Source organism: Pongo abelii, chromosome 16, assembly GCF_028885655.2.
Source record: "Pongo abelii isolate AG06213 chromosome 16, NHGRI_mPonAbe1-v2.0_pri, whole genome shotgun sequence".
In the NCBI taxonomy this organism is placed as follows: Eukaryota; Metazoa; Chordata; class Mammalia; order Primates; family Hominidae; genus Pongo; species Pongo abelii.
In genome coordinates this window covers 30,776,060-30,797,988 of record NC_072001.2, presented here as the reverse complement: position 1 = coordinate 30,797,988, position 21,929 = coordinate 30,776,060, and the positions used below count along the sequence as shown (strand labels likewise).

Sequence of the window (21,929 nt, the reverse complement as noted above, 5' to 3'; positions counted from 1 at the left end):
TCTCTATTAAAGGTATAAAAAAAATTAGCCAGGCATGGTGGCACACACCTGTAATCTCAGCTACTTGGGAGGCTGAGGCAGGAGAATTGCTTGAACCCAGGAGGCAGACGTTACAGTGAGCAAAGATCATGCCACTGCACTAGAGCCTGGGCAACAGAGCAAGACTGCATCTCAAAAACAACAAAAAAAGGACAGATGAAGGTTTTCAACTTTCACTAAAGGCAGAGTTGCTTGTTACAGATTTGCCTCCCCACAAAAGCAGTTAGAAAAACTGGACAAAAATGTGCCCCCCACCACCATCAAAAACAATTGTTTGAAGGTAATTGGAGACCTCAGCCAGGACTTGAGTGACCAGGCCTGGGAAGTGACCCTGACAGTCTGTAGTGCTTTTCCCACATTTGGTGATAGGTAAACAGTAGAGGGCTAAGAGGCTAAGAAACTGAGTATGAAGTAGTAGTTAACAGGCTGGAGACCCTAGCTGAATGTTTGGCACTCTCACAGGGCTGAAATGACCTAATGAGAATTTGGGTCCCAGTAAGGAGATGGGACCTTGGTGGGGACCCTGGAAGGGCCATCCCTAGGAGTCCAAATGAATAAAACATAGACCAGCCATCACAAAAACTAAAACCTGCTTTGAACCAGCTTAGTCCCAAACTAGATGAAGGTGATCTGCCCTTACTCCAATTGTGTGCCATAAAGTCAAAGTCAATACTCTCTGGAGGCAGAACAGAGTTTACTGGGAATGCCGTAAGACAAGACAAGACAAGACTAAATGAGAAAGACCAAGAAAAAAAACAATAGAAACATACATGTAAGGAAGAATTTTTTTTTTTTTTTTTTTGAGACAGAGTCTCACTCTGTCACCCAGGCTTGAGTGCAGTGGCATGATCTCAGCTCACTGCAACCTCTGCCTCCCAGGTTCAAGTGATTCTCCTGCCTCAGCCTCCCAAGTAGCTGGGATTACAGGCATGTGCCACCATGGCCAGCTAATTTTTGTGTTGGCCAGGCTGGTCTTGAACTCCTGACCTCAGGTCATCCATTCACCTCGGCCTCCCAAATTGCTGGGATTAAAGGCGTGAGCCACCACACCTGGCCAGTGTTTTGCCACAATTTAAAATAAATAAATTTTCTTTTACTTTTTCAGGGTTGTGCTCAGACTCTATTCTAAACAGTCACGTGGCGGCTTACTCTTCTCCAGGCCTTGCTGCTGGCTTTTAGATGTTTATTATTTTTGCCTTCTTGTCATGCGCTTGGTAGAAGAATGGCATGCAGGGGTTGCTGTAAAGATCTTTGGAGGGAGAAAAGCAGGGCACTGAGCACCGTGTGAGCCCTCCCCTGCTCCTGCCTGCCCACCTCACCCAAGGGCTCTACTCACCACCCTGCTTGTCGGCAGTGCTAAGCTCCTGAGGGACTGGGGTCCCTGGTGTGGACTCATCAGCAGGGTTCTGGGCAGCTGCTCTCAATCCACCATGCCCCTGGTTATGGTCACCCACAAGCTGAAACACCAGCTCCACCTGGAGGAAAAGGTGCTCAGTTGCCACGCCCATGTCCACACCCACCTCCACACCCACCCCCACAGAGACCTTGCCCATCTTAGGGGGTCCAGAGAAATCAGAAGGCTGGAAACCAAGAGCATAAGGGGGTCTGGGAGGGACCACCAAGAGAGGCAGCAAAGGTGGGGCAGGAAGAGTCAGGCTCACCATGGCCTCCCGGCTCTCCAGTTCCTCAGGGATGGTTGATATGGGCCGAGGTGCCTCCTCCTCCTCCACCCTGTCCAGTCCATCCCCTGTCGGGGGTGGCCAGAGGGGTCCTTAGACAACCCAACAAGGGAGGTAACAGTGGGCCCACCTCTGCCCCCACCCTCACTGTGTAACCCTGGGCCAGCCCCTCCCAAGAGGGAAATGAGCAGCTCTTCTTTATTTTTATTTTACTTTTTTGAAAATCCAACGTCTCCCTATGTTGCTCAGGTGCAGTCCCACTACCAATCAACATGGGAGTTCTGACATGCTCCATTTCTGACCTGGGCCAGTTCACCCATTCATAGGCAACCCTGGTGGTCCCTCACTCCCAGGAGGTCACCGTATCTATGCCGAACTTAGTGCGGATACCCGGTCAGCATAATGAACTGCTGTTCTAAAATTATCTTCCAAATCCTCACTCCTATGCTGCTAACAGTCCCCCCTTTTTCCTGAGGCTCTCTCCTCTTCCTCTGAGCAGTCTCCCATACTTTTCCCAGGGAGAGCCATGAGGCTTAGCTGGGCATATAGCTGCTCGTTCTGCTGGATGGCAGCTTCCAGGTGCTCCTAAGGGGCCAGGAAAGAGAGTGAGAAGGCACGGAGGTTGCCAGATCATCTCACTTGGGGCCCCGCCCTCATCAACTCCCTCAACCGGGTCTCCTGCAACTATTGAAGGGCCATCTCGGCCACCACTTTGCCCTGAGCTTCCTGCTGCTGCAGCTGGGCAGTGCCTCCTTCTCAGAGGCCAGCTGCTGATAGGTGGCCACGTACAGCTGCAGGTGACCCAGGTAATGGTCTCACTGCTGCTGCAGACTCTGAGCCTCTTGGCTCTTCAGCTCCACCTGCAGGATAGGCATCAGGGTAGGTAGTGGCTGGCTTCCAGATTCTGGGCCCATAAACAGGGTAGCGATGGCACTGCAGGGATCTGTCGCCTGCCCAGACCCCTGGCCCCTGGCCCCTTCCTCCAGGCCTAAATGAATGCCTCTCTTGCCTAGAAGCCCATGCCTCCCTCTGCAGCCTCAACTCTCACACCCTTCTTCCCACCATTTAAACTGTAGGCCACAGACTGGTGGAAAAGCAAAGGGAGCCAACCACCATCTGCTAAATTATGGTGAGGTCGTTCTGTATGATCTCCAGGGTTTCCACACACCTCTGCCTGCTCCCCCAGAGCTCAGCCATCCGCCCCAGCTCCTCCAGCCTCTCCTCCAGCTCCTACAGCCTCACTTCCTGCCCCTGCATCTTCTCCTCCTGCTGCCGCAGCCTCACTTCCTGCTCCCATATCTTCTCCTCCTGCCTCCGCATCTTCTCCTGCCTCTGCATCTTCTCCTCCTGCTTCTGCATCTTCTCCTCCTGCTCCCGCATCTTCTCCTCCTGCTCCCGCATCTTCTCCTCCTGTTCCCGTGTCTTCCCCTCCTTCTCTCGCATCATGTCCTCCTGCCTCCGCATCATGTCCTCCTGCCTCCGCATCATGTCCTCCTGCTCCCGCATCGTCTCCTCCTTCTCTCATATCTTTTTCTCCTTCTCCCGCATCTTCTCCTCCTGCTCCCACATCTTCTCCTCCCACTCGCACATCTTCTCCTCCTGCCTCCACATCTTCTCCTCCTGTTGCTGGTTCAGACGGTTCCACAACTCATTCTCTTTCACCTGGGTTTGGAGCTTTGCTGACACACTCTGCAGCTCCTTACCCGGGTGGTCAGCCTCCGCCTGCAGCTGCTGCTGGAATAGTGAAAGTGTTGGTTTGAACCTCAGAAGGAAACAGACTCATGAGCTAGCCATATAAATGTAATCTATAAAATAATGGTTTTCTTCTATGATCCTTTAAAAAATAGTTTTTAAGCCCTAACTCTGAGATTCTGATTCCCCAGGCAGGGCCCCAATTTGCAGATTTTTAGCACACTCTATAGGATCCTATGGCAGGACCAGAAAAAGGACCCAAATTTTCCAGCTCTTGGCTGGAGCCTCCCCATACCCTGCATGATCCCTAGACCAAGGCCCCAGCTGGATGGGGCTCCCACAACCCCCAGGGCTGCAGCTGCTTGCCTGTGGCAGCAGGAGCTTCGGCCTCTTCAGCTTCCTTTTTAGCTCCTTTACATTGAGCTGGATCTCAGACTTTTCAGATTCTATGAGTTGAAGTTTTTCTTGTAGTTTGACATTTTTCTCCTTCAGCTCCTCATTGGTTATGCTATGGCCAGAAGCAGTAGAGAAAGGAATGAACGAAGAACAGAAAGGACTGCTTTGGTGATCAACCCTCTACTTTCAACCCCCAACCACAGAACCGTAGCATTGGAAGGGACCCCAGGAATTAAAAGTCACAGGTGGCAGGCCAGAGAGAAGACATGAGTTGCTTAGGCTACCACATAAGTCAGCAGCACAGCCAGCACTAGAGCTCCCCTGTGCACACATGAAAACCTGTAGGAGCCTCTCCCCATGCTCACCTGTACCCCCCACCTCCCAGCACACCACCCATGCTAAGGGCCCCCAGACCTACCACCCCACCTTCCCCCAACCTACGTGTTCCTATACAGCTCCAGACTCAGGGTGTCCCTCTCCTTTGTTAACGCCTCGATGTACTGCAAACAGAGAAAGGTTAAGTCAGGATACAGCAGGCAGAGGAGCAGCTGGCCAACCAGGAACAACAGCTACAGTGACTACTCCACAGTAACACTTCCTCACTCTCAATAACACCTGACATGTTCTCAAGGCATTTCCAAGCCCATGGTCTAATTTGTTTGTCTTTCTTTGCCTTTCTTTCTTTCTTTCTTTCTTTCTTTTTTCTTTTCTTCCCTTCCCTTCCCTTCCTTCCTCCCTCCCTCCCTCCCTCCGTCCCTCTCTCTCTCTCTCTCTCTCTTTCTTTCTTTCTTTCTTTCTGGGGGAGGACAGTTTCTCTCTTGTTGCCCTGGCTGGAGTGCAATGGCACAATCTCAGCTCACCACAACCTCTGCTTCCTGGATTCAAGTGATTCTCTTGCCTCAGCCTCCCGAGTAGCTGGGATTACAGGCATGTGCCACCACACCTGGCTAATTTTGTATTTTTAGTAGAGATGGGGTTTCTCCATGTTGGTCAGTATAGTCTTGGACTCCCAACCTCAGGTGATCTGCCCGCCTTGGCCTCCCAAAATGTGGTCATTACAGGTGTGAGCCAGAGCACCCGGCCCTCATTTGTTTTTCAAAGAACTCAGTAAAGGTGGAAGGGACAGGGAAAGAGGTTGAATTGATAGCTGGCTAACAGGGGCCCACAGAGATCAGATAATATTGCTATTGTTACTACTGTTATTACTACCACTGTTGGAACCTTTATTGAGTGCTTCACCAGGCACAATGCTAACAATCCCATTTAATCCTCACAACCTCCATAGGAGATGGTTACCATTATTACCTCTATTGTGTAGATGAAAAACATGGGGTATTAAAGGTTAAGTGTTTGCCTAAGATCACTTAGAGCAGGGATTTCAACACCCAGGTATATCTGATTCTCTAAGCCCATCCTTTTGCTGGGGGTAGGGGCACAGATAAGATGGGGGAAATTAATCTTTTATTGACTTTTTGAAAGGATGAGATGTTCTCCTAGTCCAAAACTCAAAAAGTACAGAAGGGAAATATCTACCCCCCACACTGTTCCTCTCTCCTGAGTTTTTTATGAATCCTTACAAACATGTTTTATGTATATTCCCATAATACGTACACAAACACACACACACATATACATGTTCCCTCTCTCAACACAAATAATAACATACTCAAGATACTCTTCTGTACCTTTATGATACAAGTACCCTAACTGCCACTTAGGACTTGGCCAAGGCCACAGCCAAGTATGGGCAGGGTGGGCACTTGACCTCCGAGCTCTATGTCCAGTGCTCACTCCCCACAGTGCCCCCAAACTCACCTACAGCAGCCAACTCAGCCCCAGTCGGCCTCTAAAAACCACACACAAAAGTAGCAAGAAATGTCCATGCTGCCTTCTGGGCAGGACACTCCATCCTACAGAAGGGACCATTAGGCTCACTCCTCCATCTGCGAAGCTGGGCTCCCAGGGGATGGGGCAAGTGGTTGGACTCACCCGGTCCACTTTCTTCTTCTGTGTGGTGACAGCAGAGAGAACCCGCTCTAACTCTCCTGCAAACTTCCATGAATCATGCAGGTGGTTGGCCAGATCCCTGGACTCTCCTGGAATGAGAAACATTCAGATGCAGCCTAAAGGACTCCTGCTAAAGGCCTGTCAAAGCACCAGGTTGAAGGATGATGGGCACCAGATTCTCACCTGCCAATTGCTTGGCAGCATGCTGGCTCTAATAGAGTGACATCTGAAGCTCAGTTTTCTGACATGTAAGGATTCCTATGGTATGAACCTGGGCCTTTGGGAGAAAAGACAAGCAAGTGCTGAAAGAGAAGCAAAGAAACATTATCCAGAAGACAGTAGGGAACTTCACACCCTCCACTCACCTCTAGCTCCCTCCTTAGAGCTTCCTGATGTTGGTGGCTTGCCTTCTTTTCCTATGGAAAGACGAAGACAGAGCTCTTTCTAGGGAGGCAGAGATGGCTCAGCAAGAGACATGACCCCAGAATGGCAAGAGAACTGCCCCAGGAAAGGCTTACACATGGGATCAGGTTATCAGGGACACTGTGGGGATGGGGTGGAATCTGGGGGGTGAGCCTTCTTCCCCAGGCTGGGAGTGGGGGAGATGAGACTGGGGCCTCTATATCTGAGTGCCCCCCAAACCCAGCAGCCATGTCATGAGCAAACAAAGAAATCACGTTACTTCTTCCAGCTGAGCTCGGTTCTGTTGTTTCTGTGGGGAGAATCAAAGGAAGGTGACTGAGGGTGGCCCCTTGGACTCTATTCCCCAGGCCAGGAAGTGGTAGGCAGGGGCCAGGAATGGATTTTAAAGGCAAAGTTCTCAGACCCAATGGGAACATGAACTGGTAAACTCTCCTCAACTCCCAAAGAAAAAGGATTTGGGTCTTTGTTTGTTTTTGCCCACAGCCACAGAAATGAAAGTCTGAAACTAGATTCTCTGGAAAAGACAGTAACAGAAACCTTCAGAGATGGAGTGTGAGAAAAGCCCACCCTTCTGCCAGCTTGTGATTTAGAAAGGTGCATTCATTCAACAAACATTGACTGAGCACATATGGGCCAGGGTCAGTTTTTCACAGCGGGGATAGAGGTCAGAAAAGGCAGACAGGAGTCCTTGGCCCCGAGGTTTCCATGCTAGTGGGCCTTTAACTCTCAGACTCTCAGAGCTAACAGAAACCTCTGACACTCTCTAACTCTACCTCAGGAAAGGCAAGCCCAAGAAGGAGAGTTTACAGCAAGCGCTGGACTAGGGATTAACATAAAAACAACAATGACAAATCTCATTTAAACTTCACAAATGTAAGTAAAACAATACCACTCCTATTTTACAGGTGTGAAGAGAGAGGCCCAAAGAGCTCAAGCAATTTGCCCTAAATCAAATCCCTAGCAGATGGAGAGGTAGGATTCAAACCCAGAATTCTTAACCAGTACCTGGCAGTTCTTCCACAAACTTAACAATTACCCTCCACCACCCCTTGGGCCCTCTGTCCCCAGGAGCCTGGCCAGCCAACACTCACATCTTCAGGTGAGTGGCAACCACCAGAAGTGGTTGTCTCGGGGTTAGTCCCATGATTTATTTTCTTCTTTTTGGCATCAGTTGCTCCTGTACCAACACTAGGGCTGGTCTGGGGATGATATTCTCTCAACTGTGGAAAGGAAGAGCAGTGATACTCATGAGAACTACAAGCTCCTACAGCCACATCCTGCTTTATGGTTTATACAAAATACTATTATGGACCATCTGATTTTATGCCACTAACTGTAGGAAATGTTGTCACAATCACTTAGTGACTGAGAGGGATTGATAGCATGGCTGAAAAAAGGCAATAATGGAACTTGAACTCAGTCTTCTGACTCTGGGCTCTGGGATTTTGCCACAACTCAGCAGCTGCCAGGGACCAAAACCAGAGGCAGAGGTAGAAAAGCAAATATTAAGTAGGCAGGAACTGTACACTATGTGGTTTAGAGTCATACACCCTCACACGTCTGTTAGTATGAAGAAGTGCACCAGTAATTCTCAAACTTTTACATCAATGTATCCTCATGGCAGAAGGCAGCCTTTCTGTTACATCTGGGAATTTATCAGAAAGAGGACAACCCAACCCTCATTTCAGAGAAAAGTCTTGTATTCTCTTATAAATCTGTGTGACTGTCATCCCTGAGTACATTAATGTTTTGTCTCTCAATAGAATCAAGGGAAACTGATGCTTCAGAACGATGCCGCATATTTATCCTGTGGCTCTCAAAGTACCCCAGGTTGAGATGAGATGAGGAAGATTCAAGCTGTCAAGTTCAGTTTCCCAAGATCTGTTCCACAGAAGATAAGCAGATCTCACTCCAGAAACCAGTGACTGAGGGGCACTCTGGTCCCAGAACAATGGAGAATTCAAATCTGAGGTGGAGGACTCGGAAACAAAGTCTCTCTGGAGAGTAGAAACCTGGGAAAAAACCAAACCATACCCATTCTCCCACTGCCACCCAGAGACACTATCAACGTGTTGAGCTCATGGCGGGAGTGTAGGCTTTTCACACTGTCAACGTCTGTGGTAAGGAAGTAAGGCAGCCTGAAACCTCTCTCTCCTAGGTCCCATGGTCCCCATTCCCCTTCCAGCTGGAAATCTGTGGTATAACCAGAGGAAACAGAAATGGGCAAGAACGCTTAGGGGACTGGGTCCTAGTCTCATGGCAGTAATGACAGTTCATAGAGGGACTGTGACATAACTATATTCCACTCCTCGGTGGAGTGGTGGGGGGGACACATGAGTGCAATGCCCAAGTTGCCACTTTGAGATTAGGGAGGGGGTCCCAGGATTGGGACCCAGGTCCTTGGAGATATGAGCCCAAAGAGCCCAGGGAGGTCAGGCTTTGGGTGGCGGGAGGTGAGAGCCAAGTATGGAGCAGGGAGCCCCAGGAGTCATCTGCCCAAAGTGACCCTGGGGCAACTGGTGAGGGCAGGTTCTGGGGCACTCAGGTCCTTGGAGACGTAAGCCCAAAGAGCCTAGGGAGGTCGGGTTTGGGGTAGCAGGAGGTAAGGGCAGAGTTTGGAGTGGGAAGCCCCCGGAGTCACCAGCTCAAAGTTGCCCTGGGGTGACTGGAGAGGGCAGGGGCAGGACTCATGAGGGGGTTGGGCTGGCTGATGAGATTTTGGTGTGGGGAGCCCAGAGGCACTCAGGGCAGGGGGGGCCCAGCCTGTTGTGCCTCAGGAGCGGCACAGACTCTGGTAGCAGTTTAACTGTCAGAGGGGGCCTGGGGCTGGGTTGGGGTGCTGCAACCTGATGTGTTTTACCTTTTCCTTGGCCTCGGCCAATTTGTTCTGTTGGGTTTCTTCAGACACCATGGGATGGGTAGGGAGGTGGGGTTGGGGCCACATCAGCACAGTCCAGGGGAGGACAACTATACACTTCCAGTCACCTACATGTAGCTGTGTGACTGAGCCAGAGGAGGTGTAACCAGGGACAAAATAGAATGCAGAATAGGGGCGTGGCCTTAATGCTTCAAGCCCATTGATCAATGACAAAGATGAAAGGGAAAGGAGGCGTGGCCAGACAGCAGCTTGTCATCACCACACGAAGGACTTGTGGTGCCACAAGGAAAGCCACTCATGCAACCGCTGTCCCCGCCCACTCCAGGAGAGGGGCAGGGCTGGCTTTCACTTTAAAAACTTTAAAATTTTATTACCTCAATTGAGGTACAAATCCTAATAAAATGGAAATTTTATAGTGTGCTTGATGATTGATAAAGCAGACTTTATTATCCAACATTCCAATAAGATAAAATAATCACAATGATTTCTTTTTTGGAAAAACTTTCTGTTATTCTCCTATATTATTGGTAAGGATTTATTTTTAAAAAAAGAAAAAAACAAGAAACATGTCTAATATCTTTTGAAACACAAAGCTTTTGAGCCAGGCCCAGTGGCTCATGCCTGTAATCCCAGCACTTTGGGAGGCTGGGGCGGGTGGATCACCTGAGTTCAGGAGTTCAAGACCAGCCTGATTAACGTGATGAAACCCTGTCTGTACTAAAAATACAAAACTAGCTGGGCATGGTGGCAAGTGCCTGTAATCCCAGCTACTTGGGAGGCTGAGGAAGGAGAATCCCTTGAACCTGGGAGGTGGAGGTTGCAGTGAGCCAAAATCATGCCACTGCATTTCAGCGTGGGTTACAGAATGAGACTATCTCTAAATACGTACATACACACACACACACACACACACACACACACACACACACACACACAGCTTTTCATTTAATAAGCCCTCAAAGTTCTTTACAAGTTTAAAACAAATACAGGACACTTCTAAAGTAAGGATAAATGCTAAGTGATGGGGGAGAGAAAAAGGACACAAATAACTCCTACTCTCATGAAGTTAATCACTAAATCCTATTTTTCTAGAATTGCCTGGCCTCTCCAAGCCCTGCAAATGAAATGGAATTTCTCACCCAATACTTGGCTGTGACTTGCAATCATGAAAACCAAGAACTGTGTTATGTCACTGTGTATTTCTTGTTACCTGAATTCCACATTAGATTGGGATCAAGGGTTGACTTTTTCATGATTTGCTCCATCACCTATGTGCTTCTTATCCCAGACCAAACTAAGCTTTTTTCTAGAGTTCTACAATTTATGGTTAGTATATAAGAGTGGTTCTCAAACATATAGTCTCTGGACCAGCAGCACGTGGGAACTTCTTATAAATGTAAATTCTCAGGCCCCACCCTAGGCCTGATGAATCAGAAACTCTGGAGTAGGGCCCAGCAATCCATGCTGCAATAAGCCATCCAGGTGTTCAGGAACCTCTGCCATACAGCAGATAGAAAAATGTGTTTCCTTCTGTAAGTCCAAAGACAGGGATACTATATGTTCTGTTTCAATATGAAACAGTGACATGCAATTAAAAGACATAAATCTCCTTCCAACTTCCACCCTCCAGCCAGTGTGTTTTATTTTTATAAGTTCAATAAGAAAGTGAGTGGCAATCAGAGACTTTGTCTAAAAAGTATATTTACAGGTATCAGTTCTCATCCAGCCTGATCTCATCCAATATCATTTCTATCCTCTTACATCTAACGTTTTAGAAAAGGATCTTCACAATGTAAGACTCAGGTGCACTGAGAGTTCTATGATAAAAGACCAAGTAGATCTGAATGTCCAAACTTACTAGAGAAGAAAAGTGGACTCATTGGCTATATTTTCAAATTGCATTCAACAGGAAATTAAAGTTTTGAATTTTTCACCTTCATCCTTCCAAGTTAATAAAATTAAGCCAGAATACTCCATTCTTCCAAAGCCTCTAGACAGGCAAACTTTTACTGTATTACTCCTTGCTTTTCAATGGATATAAAGCAGAGTCCTGGTAGGCACATTTTGTATACCTGCAAAGATGCAAAACTAAACAGTTCCCTCTGTTCAATATTAAAACAAAAGTCCTGTAAACCTCAGATGGTGAGGGTAATACTTCAGCACTAGCATGAAAGCCTCAAATATAAAAAGATACCAAGAACCTCACTAGGAAATAAAGTAAGCTCTTGGCCGGGAGCAGTAGTTCACACCTGTACTCCCAGCATATTGGCAAGCCAAGGTGGGGTAAGTCACAAGTTCAAGACCAGTCTGGGCAGTATAGCGAATTCACATCTCTACAAAGGAAATTTAAAAATTAGCTGGGCTTGGTGGCAAACACCTGTAGTCCTAGAGCTGCTTGGGAGGCTGAGGTGGGAAAATCGCTTGAGCCCAGGAGTTTGCGGCTGTGGTAGCTATGATCATGCCACTGCACTCCAGCTGGGGTGATAGAGCGAGATCTAGGTATTACATTCTGTTCTGCTCCTGTTTCCACTAAAATCACTAAGTTAAAATGTGTTCATTCAGCAGGATAAAAATTAAGTGAAATTTGACTTTGGTGCTTTGCTAGCAAAAAAATGAATAAATAAAGTGAAATGACAAATTACTTACTGGGAGAATGTCTTTGTAACCTCAATGACAGATAAAAGGTTTGTATCCTTAGCCTATAAAGAAATCTTTAAAATTACTCAAAAAAAAATTTATGATTTCCAGCACAAAATGGGCAATGGAGAAAACGGCACTTCCCACAAGAATAAAAATGGCCAATGAGCAAATGAAAAAGATTCAAAAGCACTAGAAATCAAAGAAATGTAATGAAAACAATGAGATTTTCTGCTTAAAGACCAGCAAAGGTGACAAATGGAAGGGGGAACCTGGAGCTCTCTCCCTGTTGGTGGGAGTATAAACTGAACCAATTTTCCTACAGGATAATTTGAACATTTCTTTTAAAAATCGTAAAACTGTTTTTTATTATTTTCCTCTAGGAATTCTACTTCTATGAATTCAGTGCAAAAATCCTCACTCGAGTCCAATAAAATATATATAGAAGGAAATTCACCTCTGGGTGGCAATGATTCACTTAACATACATCCAGCGATTAAAAAAGATGATGCCAGGATATATTTCTGCCATAGAAACATGCTTAAAATATAGCAAGTGACAAAAGACCATATATTATGATTCTACTTTTTAAAATGTTTATATGCATAAAAAGTGTAAAAAGCAACAAACCAGAATGTTTTCAGTGGCAAAATTAAAGATTTTTCTTTATATTTTGTCATCCAAATTATTACAAAAACAATGTGATTTCCTTTACAATCAGGGAGAAGTATTATTTTCATTTATTTATATTTACATTTCTTTTCTTTTTCTTCTTTTTTCTCCTGTATGTATCCCATGTAGGCTAAAGAGCTTAAATTCCTGCCTCTTGAGGGAAATCAGCCCATTTTTGGAATGTGCAGTACACAAAGCTGCCCAATCTTCCCTTTATTTTTAATATTTATTTATTTATTTATTTATTTATTTATTTATTTATTTATTTCTGTTGAGATGGAGTCTCACTCTGTTACCCAGGCTGGAGTGCAGTGGCAGATTTCAGCCTACTGCAACCTCCACCTCCCGAGTTCAAGCAATTCCCCTGCCTCAGCCTCCCGAGTAGCTGGGACTACAGGCATGCACCACCATGCCCAGCTAATTTTTGTGTATTTAGTAGAGAGGGAGTTTTACCATCTTGGAAAGGCTTGTCTCGAACTCCTGACCTCAAGTGATCCATCTGCCTTGAACTCCCAAAGTGCTGGGATTACAGGCATGAGCCACTGTGCCTGGCCTGTCATATTATTTCTAAACATTTCAGTGACATTTCAATTAAGTTAAATTTAATTCTTGCTGACCTGATCTCTTATCCTCTGTTTAGTGATATCTTCCAGTTGAAAGGTGTTTCCTCTGTAATCACAGGTGCTAAAGAAAATACAACATGTATTCATTAGGTAGATATCCACTAAACCACTGATTCTCACATTGTAGTCCTTAGACCCTCAGCATCGGCAACACATGGGAACTTGTTAGACATGCAAATTCCTAGGCCAGGCCCACACCTCCTGAATCAGAAAGTGGGGAAGAGGGATAGCTATCTGTGCTTTAATAAGCCTTGAGATGCTCCCTGAAATTTGAAAACTACAGAACTAGAATACATATGGTAGTAAGTGCTCATACTTTATCCAAGGTACCTAGGGACTCTTCCCCTCTTTTCCATTCTCTTTTCCTTTGAAATAAAATGAGAGCTCATTTTGACTTAATGGGTATAAGAAAGAAGGCAATGAGATGACCAGGGTTTCAAGTTAAGAGTTCAAAATTTAATCAGTGGAGAGTGACAGGATGCAAGCCTTCTAAACAGATTACTACAAGAAAGCTGATTATAATCTATACAGTAGGTATCATTAGTGTACTGATGTTAATTTTTTGGGGTGGATTAATGGTATTGTGATTATATAGGAGAATGTCCTGGTTCTTAGAAGATATCTGCAGAAGTACTTAACAGTGAAATGCTCTGATACTGGCAACTTACTTTGAAATGATTCAGGGGGAAAAAGGGCACATATACAATCTTCCATACGTGGAAGAGAGAAAACAAATATGACAAAACATTAACAAGTGAATCCAGCTGAATAGCATATAGATGCTCACTGTATGATTTTCTCAACTTTTCAGTGTTTGCAAGTTTTTACAATAAAAAGTTGAGGGAAAAGAAACATCACCCAAAACTTTCTGTGAAGTGGAACCACAGAAAAAGCATAGAAGTGAACACTTTGCAGAAGAGGGCACCGCACCCATCCGGACAGCATGGTCAAAGTGCAGGGTCTCCTCCAGGAGGCTCTTCTCTGGTCTCTTCTGTGCTGTCACTTCCCCCTGACACTGCCAAGGCTTTTTTCTAACAACTCTTTTTCTAAAGATGTAATTTTTTTCATTCATCTAAGAAAGAGACAAAAGAATTAGTATACATTTAGAAAATAAAATTACACCTATACTTGTGTAAAAACAAAAAATACTTTGAAAAGTGGGGAAGCAAGAAATGCACTGTTCTATAATTCTGTTCTGTTCTTACCCTCTTTTTATTCTGCCAATGACTTCCTATTCCTGCTGCCGATGGTGAGGTGAGCTGTAAATGATTTCTTTTCCTCATTGATTTAAAATGTCATGCTTATAATATACTAAACTCCCCCAGAAGCATTTGGGTTTATTTCTGGGCTCTATTCTATTCAAGTAATCTATCTATTCAGAAGCCACTATCAATTTTGATTATTAGAGCATCCTAAAGTTAAGTAATTCCTTTTTTTTTTTTTTTTTTTGAGATGGAGTCTCTCGCTCTGTTGCCCAGGCTGGAGTGCAGTGCTGCAATCTCGGCTCAGTGCAAGCTCTGCCTCCCGGGTTCACACCATTCTCCTGCCTCAGCCTCTGGAGTAGCTGGGGCTACAGGTGCCCCCCACCATGCCTGACTAATTTTTTGTATTTTCAGTAGAGTTGGGGTTTCACCATGTTAGCCAGGATGGTCTTGATTTCCTGACCTCATGATCTGCCTGCCTCGGCCTTCTAAAGTGCTGGGATTACAGGCATGAGCCACCATGCCTGGCCAAGTAATTCTTTGATTAGGATATTAGTATTTGATGGAGCCTGATCCTTTTGACTCTAAACTCAAATTCTTATTATCTCTAACTTCTAAAAGACAACAATTATGACTTCAGTGTATAAAATACCAGCATTTTCAGCTACCTTACAGAATTCTCTTATTTTCCTAATATCAATTCAGTTCATCCATTCAGTTTTCTCTCCAAACACTAATGTTTTCATTTTAGTATACCTAATCTTTTTTTTTTTTTTTTTTTCTTTTCAGACAGAGTCTCGCTCTGTTGCCCAGGGTGGAGTACAGTTGCATGATCTCAGCTCATTGCAAACTCCGTTTCCCAGGCTCAAGCAGTCCTCTCACCTCAGACTCTCAAGTAGCTGGGACCAGAGGCACGTGTAACACACCCATCTAATTTTGTATTTTTTTGCAGAGATGAGGTCTCACCACATTGTCCAGACTGGTTTCAAACTCCTGAGCTCAAGTGCTGAGAGATCCTGAGCTCCCAAAGTGCTGGGATTACAGGTGTGAACCACTGCTCCCGGCAGTTTTCCTAATCTCTTTTCTTTATCTTTTGTAGTTGCACTGGCTTATATGGTTATTAACTGCTGGTGTTAATTAACAGGGGTAACTGTAATACTGGACATTTTGTCTTATTCCTGATCTTAAAGAGATGTTTGTAGAATTTCATCTATCATGCATGATGGCAGCTTTTGGCTAGATGTATTTATAATCCACTAGGAGTAAAAAAAAAAAAAATTAGAAATAAATATTGAATTTTATCAAATGTCTTTCTAACACATATGGAGAGAACCATGCATTTTCTCCTTAACATCTTGCAACCAGGAATCATACTAGATCTTCTAATAGTGATTCAAGAGAATAAGGTTCATGTGGTTGTGTGGCATAATTTTTCCACTGTGCTATGTTTGCCTCACTAGTCATGAATGAGAGCGTGTGTGTGTTTTAATGCTACCTTGGTCAGGTTTGGGTTTTCATGTTCTAACAGTTTCAAAAGAAAAAAGTTTGAAAGTTCTGCTTTATTCTTTATATGTGGAAATTGCAATACATTATTTGTGATTTACTGAAAACTTCACTTGAAGGTATGATATAATTTCAAAGCGAAACCAAACTTTTCTTTCTTTTTTGTGGGGGGAGGGTGGGAAGAGCAGGATGGGAGGACACTAACTCATTGATACTTTATGGGGTTTTTTTTCCCCCTTTAGAATTCATCTTCTGGGGACAATCTGACAATGTGAATTTAATTTAGATTCACAGATTTTAAAAATAATTCTTTTGATATTCTTGGTATCTTTTATTTGCCTATTCTCCAGCTCTGTTGCCCAGGCTGGAGTGCCATGGTCCAATTGTAGCTCACTGCAGGCTTGAACTCCAGGACTCAAGCAATCATCCCCGATCAGGCTCTCGAGTAGCAGAGACTATAGGCTCACGCTACCATGCCCAGCTAATTTTTTAAATTTTTAGTGGAGATGGGGTTTCACCATGTTGCCCAGGCTGGTCTTGAACTCCTGGGCTCAAGCAATCCTCCCTCCTCAGCCTCCCAAAGTGCCGGGATTACAAGTATGAGCTACTGTGCCTGGCATGATTCTCATTTTTGTTATAATAAAATTTTAAGATTGGATAAATAATATAGCCCAATTATTGGAGCCAGACTACATCTACTAAAATTAAATGAAATTTCACTTGTCTGAAATCATGACATACTTTGGAAAATATCTTTGTCATGGTATTAATTAAAATTACAGCTTTGGCACTCACCAAAATCTGTGGAGCACCTTAAAGACATAGGCGGTATCCTCCAGAGCAGTCAAAACAGTTACAAGAAGAGGCTCTCAGGACAGCTTTATCAGGAGAGACATGCTATACATATAAAGACATAAGGGAGACAGAAAAGAAACAACCATTTTACACACAGGCCCCAAGTTGAAAGCTATAGGCTGGGTAATGCAGGCACTGATTTCTGCAAATCACATGCTTTCCATATGGCATCTCTATATAGTGTGCTTTTGCTTTAGAGAGTAGCAGCAAGATTTTCGGTTTTCTGTTTGTTTGTTTGTTTGAAGAGAGGATCTTGCCCCACCGCCCAGGCTGGAGAGCAGTGATATGATCATTGCTCACTGCAGCATCGACCTCCTGGGCTCAAGTGAGCCTCCCGCCTCAGCCACCCGAGTAGCTGGACTACAGGCATACACCACCGTGTCCCACTAATTTTTGTATTTTTTGTAGAGACAAAGTCTCACTATGTTGCCCAGGCTGGTCTTGAACTCCTGAGCTCAAGCGATACTCCTGCTTTGGACTACCAAAGTGCTAGGATTACAGGCATAAGCCACCATACCTGGCCAAGATATTTGTTTTCAAAGGATGGTTAATAGTTACAACAAGAAAAATAGGGAAGGCTGGGGCACAGTGGCTCACATCTGTAACCTCAGCACTTCGGGAGGCCGAGACCAGGAGGATCACCTGAGGTCAGGAGTTTGAGACCAGCCTGGCCAACATGGTGAAACCCCGTGTCTTCTAAAAATACAAAAGTTAGCCAGGCATGGTGGCATGCACCTCTGATCTCAGCAACTCAGGAGGCTGAGGCAGAATCAGTTGAACCCAGGAGGTGGAGGCTGCAGTGAGCCAAGATTGTGCCATTGCACTCCAGCCTGGGTGACAGAGCAAGACTCCTTCTCAAAAAAAAAGAAAAATAGGGAAGATTTGTTAGTAGTCTGTGAGTTCCACAATCATGTCAAGCATATTAAAAATTCCTTAAATTCCTAATTATCTTTTCCTGTCTTTTTTCAAAAGAGGATTTAACTTCATCAGAATTTTTCTTTACATTTAAAATACCTGCATCTTCAGTTGCCTCATCATCTGGCAAATCAAAGGTCACTCTTTTCAAGCTTTCTTTACATTGTTTACTGTCTTCACTTTCTTCCAGGTCATCGTCTTCCTCCCTACACTACCAAAACTCTTATAAAAAGAAATATACTGCTTTCCATTAGAAAAACAAAAGGAAACATATTTTCCCTTAACAAAGTTCTTCTTTTATATGCCTAATGCCACCAAATACTCAGAAATTCCAAAATAATTCAGGTATTGAGGAAGAGAAGGTATCATTTAAGTGGCATGCTATGTAAGAAACAGAACAAAAAGCATCCAATATATAGAAAATAAATTATTCTTCAATCTATAATACAGACCTTCTTTCTCACAAAAATAACAGGATTTTTGGGGCACAAAACCAAATCAAAGTTCCTGGTAAGAAAGGTTTGATTGCTATTGCCAGTAATATTTTTCTTCATTAAATGATCTCTAATGTCCCTTTAAATCCAGACTTTCTTCTGGCTATCTTGAGAATATCTGATAGGAGAGAATCTAACTTCTTAAAACAAACATATGTGAAAACCACAAGTACCAATACATGATTGGCAATTCCAGCTCACAATGTAAAGGATGGCTCAAAATACTCACATTTCAGAAATGCTTAGTTCTTCTGCTGCTTCTTCAGCAATTTCATCTTGTTTGAACCAGATCATCATCGTGATCACTTGCTATGTCTTCATCACTTTCAACTGGATCAAAAAAATCTTTGTACTTCATATTTCTGGAACTTTTATCTGACTAAAATAAAAAGATTTTTAAAACTATTAATTAGGAATAGAAAAATACATCATTAACACATGCATATATATTTGTGTGTATACTGTATGTCTATATTACTTTCTAACTTAATAACACTACAAGCCAAAAATAGTTATTAGGTGAAATTGGCAACTAAAAGCACTACCATAAAACTATTATAAGAACAACTGGAACATAAACTGAATGGAAGTACAGATTCATTTATAACTGATAAGATAGAGCACAATATTTCTTAGCTCTAAATCTAACTACAATTACATCTCTCCTAGAAAAAACAGAACAAAAGCTAATTTGAGGAGGAGGAAAGTGCTCTCTCCTCTCTCAAAACTTTACCTGAAGTTTTTTACTTCCAAACAGTCCCCCTTCATCTTCATCAGAATCAATATCTTCAAAAAAATCAGTATCTTCCACCTCATCATCATCATCTTTTCATTTCTCTTCTTTTTCTCTGTTTTCTAAATAGGCCTCCATTTCAGAGATTTGGAAGAATTTCTCATCTACCACGGACTTTTCTTTTGGTTTTCCATGACCTTTGCTTTGCACCTTGCTCTGCTGTTGCAATTTGTTGATATCAAAGTCAAGGTCAGAATCCTCATCACTGAGAACTGGGCTTTTCCTCAGATCTTGCTTGAGTTTTTTTGTTTGTTTGTTTTTTGTTTTTTTTTTTGAGACAGAGTATTGCTCTGTTGCCCAGGCTGGAGTGCAGTGTCCCGATCTCAGCTCACTGCAAGCTCCACCTCCTGGGTTCATGCCATTCTCCTTCCTCAGCCTCCTGAGTAGCTAGGACTACAGGTGCCTGCCACCACGCCTGGCTAATTTTGTTTTTTGTATTTTTAGTAGAGATGGGGTTTCACCATGTTAGCCAGGATGGTCTCGATCTCCTGACCTCGTGATCTGCCTGCCTTGGCCTCCCAAAGTGCTGGGATTACAGGTATGAGCCACCGCACCCGGCCCCGAATTTGCTTGAGTTTTTAGCTCTCTCACTCACTTTAGGATAGTGACCACCCATATCTGACACTTCCTCCTCCTCCTCTAAATCTTCTAGGTCCTCCTGGCCACCAGCCTCTGTCTCTGAACCATCCTCTTCACAGTCTTTTTCTTCACTTTCTGGGAGAAGACTGATATCTTCATCTTTGTTTCACTAACTGCATTGTGGAAGCTTTGTAAATCTGGGTCATTTTGCAATTCCAGTTGTTGCAAAGTCTGCTCCTCATCAAAACTTTCTATCACAAGTTTTTGTAAAGGGCTTCCACGGATCCTACCATTCACTAATATTTTATTAAAGTCATAAATCACTTGTGTTAAAAGAAGTGAACTTTGATGCCAATCCATCTTGAATCCTGTTGGGAGGAATTAAATTGGATTTAGATTTGCAGGTAATAATTTCACAACCCTCTTAAATAAAAGAAAAATAAAAATGCCAACTCTTCTGCAAAATCAAATTTGAATGAAGCGTAAGTATAGATTCTGGCCCCAACAATATATAAGCTGATGGGCCACACCGATATATAAAACCTGTCAACCAAGTATTTGTGAATCAGCTGTATAGATTGTTGGCAGGAAAAGCATTACAAATCTATTTGCTTGGAGATATATAGTGAATTAGCCTTAAATTATCAACTCTGCTACATTATATACCACTCCATTCATTCATTCCCTTATTCATTCAATGATCAACATTTGCTTTGGCTACAGTGGTCAAGGAAAGCCTCTCTTAGATGTAACATCTGAGATGAAAGCTACAGATAAGGATAGTCTTTTAAAGATTGGGAAACATGTACTCCAGGCAGAAGAAACAGCAAGAACAAATTCTCTAAGATGCAATTAAGCTTGAGGAATAAAAAAGTGAGCATGGCTGTAGCATAAAGGAGGCAGAAGGTGAAGTTGGAGAGACTGATGGCAGCCAAATTCTGCAGGGCTCAAGGGTGAGAGTTTGCTATTTTAAGTGTAATAAGAAAACGTGAGAAGATTTTAAGCAGAAGGATGAAATGATGATTTACACAAATGAAGAAGAAAGGGAGGAAGGAGGAGGAGGAGGAAAGTAGAGTCATTAGAAGGTTGATGCAGCATTCCAGGCAAAGGATGATGGTGATTTAAGCTGGAGTTAGAGCAGTGAATATGCTGAGTACAGTTTGGAGGTAGAACTGACAGGATTTCTAAGGAATTAAATACAGAATAGAGAAAAATGAAGACATCAAAATAGCAGCCTAGTTTTATGTGTGAGCAACTGGAAAGACAGAACTGCCATTTACTGCGATGGGCAAGGTTTGAGTAGTGGAGCGTGGGGAAAGGACTTCAGGGGATGGCAGAGCGTAGGTGGGTAGAAACAACATTCTACTCTATTTTGGCCACAGTGAATTTGTGATGCTGGGAGTATCAAAATTTAAAAAATTGGTAAAAGCCGTACAGTGTGGATATCCCAGTTGTGTGCTACTGAATTCCAACTAAGCTCAGTCTGTAGTTACTGTGAGCCGGGAACTTAAGGGAGAGGTTGGAGTTTGAAATATAAATGAATCATAATTTTATAGATTATATTTGAAGTTCTTCAACAAAATACGCATAAAACGCTTGTGCTAGGAAGAGACATGAAAGTTTTAATTCTCAAGAAGCTTAGTTGGGGTAGACAGACAAGCGACAAGTTTGTACTTTCAATAAAGTATGATGGCAGGTAAACACTGAATGCTTTAGGAGCACAGGCAGAAGGCGAAACCAACGCAGTTTGTGTGTAGGCGGATGGGGGCCCTAATAAGCCTCAAGGGGAGCTTCTAGGCGTTAATAACTGAGGTTAAGTTGATTTCAATAACATTCAACTGAGAGAACCATACTGTAAAAATTTTAACAATTTTTAAAATTTTAATAGCCTAGGAAAGTATAAACTCTGAAATGTGGGGAAAAGTGATTTACATTTCCCCTTACCTTTCCCCAGCTCCACAATTTGCCAGGGATCTGCAACCCGCGTCCACGTGCGACCCTAGTCGCACCTGAGCCCGGGATCTGCGCATTTATGTGACGATGCACTCGGGCCACCAGGTGGCTTTGCCGACCTCCCTCACACACCACTCCAGGGTCTGTCAGCGCCAGGCCCGCGGGGCCATGGCTGTCTGCAACTCCTGAACCAAGCTGCAAGGCAAGAGAGTCCCAGGAAACCGCATGGCAAGGATGCGCCTAGCGCAACTTGGAGCTCAGAGCCTAAAGTTCCGGGGCTCACAGGTTCCGGACTCACCCCCAGCCGCAGCCAATGGCAGCGCCAGCGCTTTCGCGTGTGCAGGGGGGCGGAAAACAAAAATTGCCACTGGTCAACCCAAGCGCCTTTGAACTGTCTCCAAACTTCGTTTTGTACTTTTCAGGGGCCCACAAAGGATGGTGCCTCCTGGCTTTAATTTCCGCTTTAGGTATAGTGGGTGTGTTGTATGCAGTATGAAATCAGCCGCCTTCACCACGTCCCCTGCGGGGTCACCCTGTCCTCCACCGCACCCCTGGCACTGGTCAGCGGCTAGTGGGGACACAGCGGAGA

The 21,929-nt window shown here is 44.2% G+C and overlaps 2 pseudogenes; both read right to left on the bottom strand.

The window, feature by feature from the left end:
• Positions 1 to 917: 917 nt before the first annotated feature.
• On the bottom strand, positions 918 to 9,180 carry LOC112128524 (golgin subfamily A member 6-like protein 26; annotated as a pseudogene).
• A 3,845-nt stretch (positions 9,181 to 13,025) lies between these two features.
• Positions 13,026 to 21,510, bottom strand: LOC100459664 (U3 small nucleolar ribonucleoprotein protein MPP10-like; annotated as a pseudogene).
• Between the last annotated feature and the right edge of the window lie 419 nt (positions 21,511 to 21,929).